This window comes from Grammomys surdaster, unplaced genomic scaffold (genome assembly GCF_004785775.1).
Source record: "Grammomys surdaster isolate TR1022 unplaced genomic scaffold, NIH_TR_1.0 919, whole genome shotgun sequence".
NCBI classification, from domain to species: Eukaryota; Metazoa; Chordata; class Mammalia; order Rodentia; family Muridae; genus Grammomys; species Grammomys surdaster.
In genome coordinates, this window is record NW_021605338.1 from 907,343 (window position 1) to 914,342 (window position 7,000).

At 44.9% G+C, this 7,000-nt stretch overlaps 1 protein-coding gene across 1 annotated transcript in view; it reads left to right on the forward strand.

Annotated features, from left to right (window-relative positions):
* The window catches only part of Atp7b (ATPase copper transporting beta), a 68,668-nt gene that overhangs the window by 7,333 nt on the left and 54,335 nt on the right, over positions 1-7,000 (forward strand). The gene's annotated exons all lie outside the window — the stretch shown is intronic.

Genomic DNA, 7,000 nt, shown 5'->3' on the forward strand with positions numbered 1-7,000 from the left:
TGTAGTAGTCAGGGTTTACTAGAGAAGAGGACTGACAGAATGAATACCCTCCTCTCTCTGTAGATGGAATTCACTAGAGTGGGTTACAGACTGTGGTTTGACTATTCCAATGGCAAGTACGAGAACCCAGTAGTTCTTCTGTCCATGAAGTTGGAGGTCTCAGGTCTTCAGTATACACCAGAATTCTGAGGAAGTGGGCTATAATACTAGGGAAGGATTGAACTTCTTAGGAAGAGTCAGGGCACGCAGGCAAAGACACTGTAGGTGTAAACTGCCTTTCTCTGTTTTGCATTTGTTATAACCCAGGTTGTATTGTTTTGGGTTTGAACCCGGAGCCACAGGTATACCAAGCACACACTCTACCACTGAGCTGTGCCTGCAGCCTCTGTAACTCAGCCTTTTGTGTTTAAATACCACTGTCATGTGTATTTGGATAGATGAACAATGTGTTACCTAGTTTTGCTGATGTCTAAGATCAGTAAAAAAATGATACCAGTGTGTTTAGTGTTTTCACTAGACGTGGCAGCTGTAACGTTTATTCCTAGGTAAGATGCTGCAGAGGGCAGTTGGCGGCTCGGGGGTGGTCTGTGGTGTTCCAGTAGGAGCAGCTGTGCTGGGAGCCTTGACAGAGCCCGCTTGTGCACAGGCAGCAATCCCGCCCTGCTTTTTTGAACATTTTCTGCCTTTGCTGTCATCAGTGTCCTGAAACCTCTCCTCTACCTTCCACGAATGCCAGGGCGTACCCGATTTTTACGTTCGTATCCTTTCTCTGGCTTCAATGTTTTGTTTTTAAATTCATGTTGAGATGTAGTTCCAGTACAACAGTATTGAGAGAGATGTCCTTTAGGAGGTTATGGAGCAGTGAGCGTTGAGTCCTTGTGAAATTGGGATTAAGTGCTCATGTGGAAAGTCTTAATGGAAAGTCTTTGCTCCTTGCCTCCTGCCCTGTTCTTTCTCATCTACCAGTGAGGACTCTGTTTCTTCTCTCCAGAGAGTGCAACAAGGCACCACCTTGAATAAAAAGCCACTCTTACTAGACACTGACCTAGGCTCTGATCTGGGCTTTCTTGCCTTCCTTATAATGGTGAGATATAGAATTCTGTTCTTTATAAATGGGTGTGTTATTTGTTATAGTTGCCCAGATACACTAAGAGCCTCTTCACAAGGAAGAGTGCTGTTGTGACAGGTACCTGGAATTAGGAAGTAGGGAGAGGCTGGAAGAGTTTGGAAGATCAGGCGAGAAAAACCATAGATTAGTCTAAACAAGGTATTCAAAGCTCGGATCGTCTTAGAGACATTTGATTGGCGGCCAGAGTGTTGGCAGAAATATGAGCAGAAAAGCTGTTGTGATGAGACCTTAGGTAGAAATGAGAAGAGTCTCACTGGAAACCGGAGAGAAGGCCTTCCTTATTACAGTCTGGCAAAGATGGATGAACTGTGGCCACAGATCCGTAGCTACTTGATAGGAAACACACCCTTAAGCCAAGTGTGGAGTGTCACAGGGCCTCTCCTGGTCTCAGAGTAAAATACAAGAGCACAGAACCAGGATAGCAGCGTCATCCACAGGGAAGCAGAACAGAGATGGACCGTCCTTAGCCTGGCTGCACCTCAGGGATTGGAGGTGTGCCAGGGTGAGCGCTTGATGGGGGATTAAGATGCAAGGAAGGCAGCCAGATCTTGAAGGCACTTCAGAGACCTCTGAGGCTGCCACTTTCATTCCAGGTCCTGAGTGGCAGGCCCGGGAAGGCATGTAGATTTCAGGACAGGGGGCCCAGGGTTCCCGTGGCACTTCTGTGGGCATGCAGAAGCTGTTTTCACTGAAAAACTTCAACTCATCCTTTGAGTCCACGCAAGTAAGTAGCAACAGGCTGAAAGCACCTACACTCTTCTTTTGTTTCTACTGGTCTCCTCTGCCTTGGCTGAAGGCACCGAGAAGGCCATTGTTCTTAACCTTCCCTCCTCTTGAGTCTTCTTGCATTCTAGAAACAGCAGAACTTTGGGAGATGGGAGAAATGGGACTTTTGTTCATGGCTGCCCTCATTCATCTATGCTGGAGTCGTTGTCTTGTTGGTTTAATGTACATTTGTATATATGTATATTAAATGTATATATAATATACATTTGATCATTTGTAAACAGATTTCCTTGAATAAGTGTTTCTTCATTTGTTCGAAGTCATTTGGACATTTTCCAGAGATCTGATTTTGATTTTGTTTTTGAATTATTATTATTATTATTATTATTATTATTATTTTTACCAGTGGATGGAAAACTCAGCCATCACTTCCAAAGGAGAACAAGATGGTTTATTCTGAGGCCAAGTACGAGCAAATGGAGGGGAAGCACAAATACCCTAAATACCATGCTCCGACATGCTGATGGTTTCGTAATGTTTGTGTTGACACGGAACAGTGAAAACTATAGCTACATTGTAGGAGCGACAGATAGGCGGGGTACAGTGGATGGGAAACACGCGCTCTGTGCCCTGGATGCTGTCTGACGGTATTCTTAGCTATAGCTAGGTATGACCCCCATAGACTATGTGTTTGAACAAGCCTGTGGGGACCAGGAAGTGGAATGTGGTAGTTTGAAAATGCTTGGCCCAGGGACTGGCACTATTAGGAGGTGTGGCCTTGGAGGAGGTGTGGCCTTGTTGGAGGAGGTGTGTCACTGGAGGTAGGTGGGCTTTGAGACTCTCCGCCTAGCTGCCTAGAAGTCAGTTTTTTCCTAGCTGTCTTCTGATGAATATGTAGAACTCTCAACTCCTCTAGTACCATGTTTGCCTGGACGGTGCCATACTCCCACCTTGATGATAAGGAGCCTATAAGCCAGCCCCAATTAAGTGTTGTTTTTTATAAGAGTTGCCTTGGTCATGGTGTCTCTTCACAGCAGTGGAAACCCTAAATCAGAAGTAATGATGTAATTATATCTAATCTCAAAAAGTAAATGATTAATTTAGAAAGGAGGCATGAAGGAGTGAGTCCCTTAGTTCTTCTGCCCTATGGGGGGTGCACCTGGGATGTGCATCTTTGAAGTGGGGAGCCGTGTCCAACAGACCCCAGATCTGCTCACCTTGATCTTAGACTCCTGACTTATAAACTGTGAGAAGTCCATTGCCGTTTATAGGAGACCCAGTCTGAGGTGCTTTGTTATACAGTCTGATCAGACTAAGGAAGGTGGGATTTCCATGGGATTGGGTGAGATTTCCAGAGAATGGATACGTTTGAAGAAGAGACCTATAGGATAGGCTGGGGAGGGGAGAGGGCTTGGGCGGTGGGGTGAGAGGGGGATAAGTTGGTATCCCAGCACTTAGCGCTTTGGGACCTTCAAGACTCTAATAAAGGACTCAGAGTGGAATCAAAAGGAGAAATCCTAGGAATATGGTCACCTGGCAGCTGACCATGGCCGCCACAGAAGCATCTGGTAGGTGGTAGAGGAGTCCAAGAATGCTCTTTGTGTGTATGTGTCTCTCTCTCTCTGTGTGTGTGTGTGTGGTTGTTTCCATATTTTAGTATTTCAGGAAGAGGGGCTGTAGGCTGTAAAAGATATAACATAAAAGATATAACATAAAAGGTATCCAGTGGTGGGAAGAGTGAGGTACTGGGAGGTAGTTTGGCCTCCAGGTGGCACCAGAGAACTCTCTAGGTTAGTGGTGAAGCCTGAGAGCATAGGCAGTGCCTAAGGGGTGGGGGCAGGGGAGGATTCTCTCACTGCTGAGTCCTGGGCATCCATTGGAGCTTAAGCAGATCTGGAGCAGCGAGCAGTCAGGGAGGGGCTGTGTGCACGGTGACCTGTGAGATGGAAGCAGTGCCGTTTGCTTTGATAGTCTAAGCGGTTCTCATTCCCATCTAGTCTTCCCATAATTTAACTGCCGTTATTTTCCCACTGCAGGCTGTTTACAGAAATAGAACTTTAAGAACTCTACAGCAAACTTGCTGATGGCTGGTTGGCTGCCTTCTGTTTCCTATTTACAGTGTAAAAGTCCTACTGAGGTAGCTTGGGAAAACACTGCTTCCACAGGGAACTTTGGCCAGGAGCTGTTCCTGCTCCGCCCAGGTGCCTGGAGAGTAAATGAATATTTTCATACCTGAATGCTGCTGTCTTCTGTTCTAAGGGCAAATGTTTCTTGTGCTCCTATAGAGTCTTTTAAATGTTATTTCCTTTTTTCGCAGTTATAATTATTTATATTATAAATATAATATAAAATTATAGGAATTGTAGGAAAGGTATGTGCACTTGTGTTCGAGTCTTGGACGTTGTTGTGTTGGCTTACATGTCTGTTTTTATAGCAGAGCCATATTGTTTTTATTACACTGGCTCTGTACTAGATCGTGAGATAGGAAATGGTAGTCCCTCCAGCTTTCCACTTTTTGCTGAGTAAAAGATCATTTTGTTTTTTTTACAATATTAGTTCTATCTGGAAACATGGGATGTCTTTCTGTTTTCTTGTGTCTTTCTCTATCAAGCTCCTGACAGGTTTAAAGTTCTCACTCACTGTAGAGGTCTTCTGTTTCTCTGGCTAGGTGTATCCCTCACGGTTTTTGTTCTTTGAGGCTGTCATGAATGGGGGTGTGTCCATGATCTTTTTCTCTGTTGTTGGTGTGTGGAAAAGCTTTTGATTTGGGCAAGTTGATTCTGTATTTTGCCACATTGCTGAATTTGCTGATCGTTTCTAGAAGTTTTCTGGTAGAAAATTTGGGGTCTCTAATGCATTCCGTCATATCATCTGCTAATAGGGAGAGTTTGACTTTAATTTCTTTCTCTTGCTTCATTGCTCCAGCTAGTGCATTGGGTGCCATATTGAAAAGAAGTGGGGATGGCAGACGACCCTGACCTCAGGGGATTGCTTCATGCTTTCTCCGTTTGGAGTGATGTCGGCTGTGGGTTTCTTTTACATGGCTGCTATTATGTTGAGGTATGTTCCTCTAGCCCTACATTCTTTTGGACTTCTGTCATGAAGGCATGTTGGATTTGGTGATGATCATGTGAGTTTTGTATTCAAGTCCATTTATGTGGTTTATTACATTTATTGACTAGTGTATGTTGAACCATCCTTGTGTTTCGGGGATAAATCCTACTTGATCATGGTATGTGTATAATTCTTTTGATGTTTGCCTATATTTTTTTTTGTTGAGTATTTTTGGCTCTATATTCATTAACATTTTTTTTTCTTTCTGTGTGTGCCTTTACCAAGTTTTGCTGTTAGAAGACTAACACGAGCTTCATAGAAGGTGTCTGGGGGGGCTCCTGTGTGTGTGTGCATGTGTGCATGTATGTGTCTGTGTGTGTCTGTGTCAGTGATTAGTTTAAGAAGGACTGGCTGTAAAAAAAATCTCTGAAAGTCTAATAGAGTTCTGTTGTTAGCCCATCTGTTCTGGACTTTGTTTTTTGTTAGAAGGCTTTTATTATTAATTAAATTTGTCTGTTTAGGTTGTTGTATGACTGCACACCAGAAGAAGGTACCAGATCTCATTATAGACGGTTGTGAGCCACCATGTGGTTGCTGGAAATTGAACTCAGGACCTCTGGAAGAGCAGCCAGAGTTCTTATCCTCTGAAGCATCTCTCTAGTTCCAGTGTTTCTATGTTTTTATTGAATTTTGTTCTCAAACTCTGGATTGTTTGGGCTCCCCACTCCTCTCTTCTTCTTCTCTTCCTCTTCCTCTTTTTTTTTTTTTTTTTTTTTGAGATAAAAAAGATCTCAGTATTGTACAGTCCTGTCTGTCCTAGAATGCGCTATGTAGACCTGGCTGGCCTTGGACTCAGACCTGCCTGCCTCTGCTGCCAAGCACTGGGAGGTGCAGCAGCGCGCCTGGCTGTTCATGGTTTGTTGAGCATCCATCAGGTCTTTGTCCTCCTTGAGCTCTTTCTCCTTAGTTTCACTGAGCCATTTCTTTGTGTCTGCTTTAGAGTCCTTGAATTCTTTGATGCTATGCCTTGGGACTCATAAAGTTCATTCTTTATGGGCAACATTTCTACAGGACAGGTGGAATTTGGTTGGGAGAGACAGCCTGGGTCTTTCATATTGTTTGCATTTTTGCTGTGAGATCTGGTCATGTGGACTTCTTTTGTTCTGTGTCTGGGGCAGAGGGGAGCGTGTGCGAGCGGGTGGAGCCTAGAGGTTGGAAATGGCTTAGGCGGAGTGAAGTTGGTGGACAGATGTGGCTGGGTTGCTGTGTAGAATGTGTATTCCAGTTCCAGCCTGGAGTGTGTGTTAGAGACTGCTCTGTGCAAAAGTTTTGTGTGGTATGGGATAAGCTTATGAGTTGGGGGCTAGGCAGGGCATGACCAGAAACCTAGAAATGGCTTGTGATTCAGTCAGACATGGCCAAACTAGGCCAGGACACTGGATGTCAAACCTGGGCTAGATCTGGCAAGATTGGGAGGGTACATGGAGGGGAGCGTCAGGTGGGGCCGCAGGGCTAGGCCCCGGAGAAAGAATTTTGGGATCCTGTGCTGTGTATACATTTAACATCTGGCTTTCACTCTTAGTGACCTGTGTTCTGGTGTGAAGGACGGATGAGCGGTGGGCTCTTAGCTGCAGTGAATGGGCAGTCTGTGCTAATTGTACTCTCAGTGTGGGAAACTTCCAGGCCTCTGTGTCCAGCATGAAGCTTAGTGTCAGATTCTGTGGTCCTGTCCTGTCACAGAATCTGAGCCTCTTCTTGTTCCTTAGAGGGCTGGCCGGCCCCGCCCCAGAGTCTTTCTTGAAGGCCCTTCCTAGTAAAAGCTTCTCTGCGTTGAACTGGTAATCTTTTTGAGTGCTGAAATGTTTTCTTTGCCAGGTGTCCCTCCCCCAAACAGGGCTCTTTTGTCCTAGGGGCTCATGGAAACATGAGCTGCCCATCTGCCTTTGGGGCCCAGGCTTCTCAGCTTACAAAATAGTTGTTTGGGACAGCAAAGTGTGTGTGTGTGTGTGTGTGTGTGTGTTTGTGTGTATGTGTGTGTGTGTGATCTATCTATCTATCTATCTATCTATCTATCTATCTATCTATCTATCT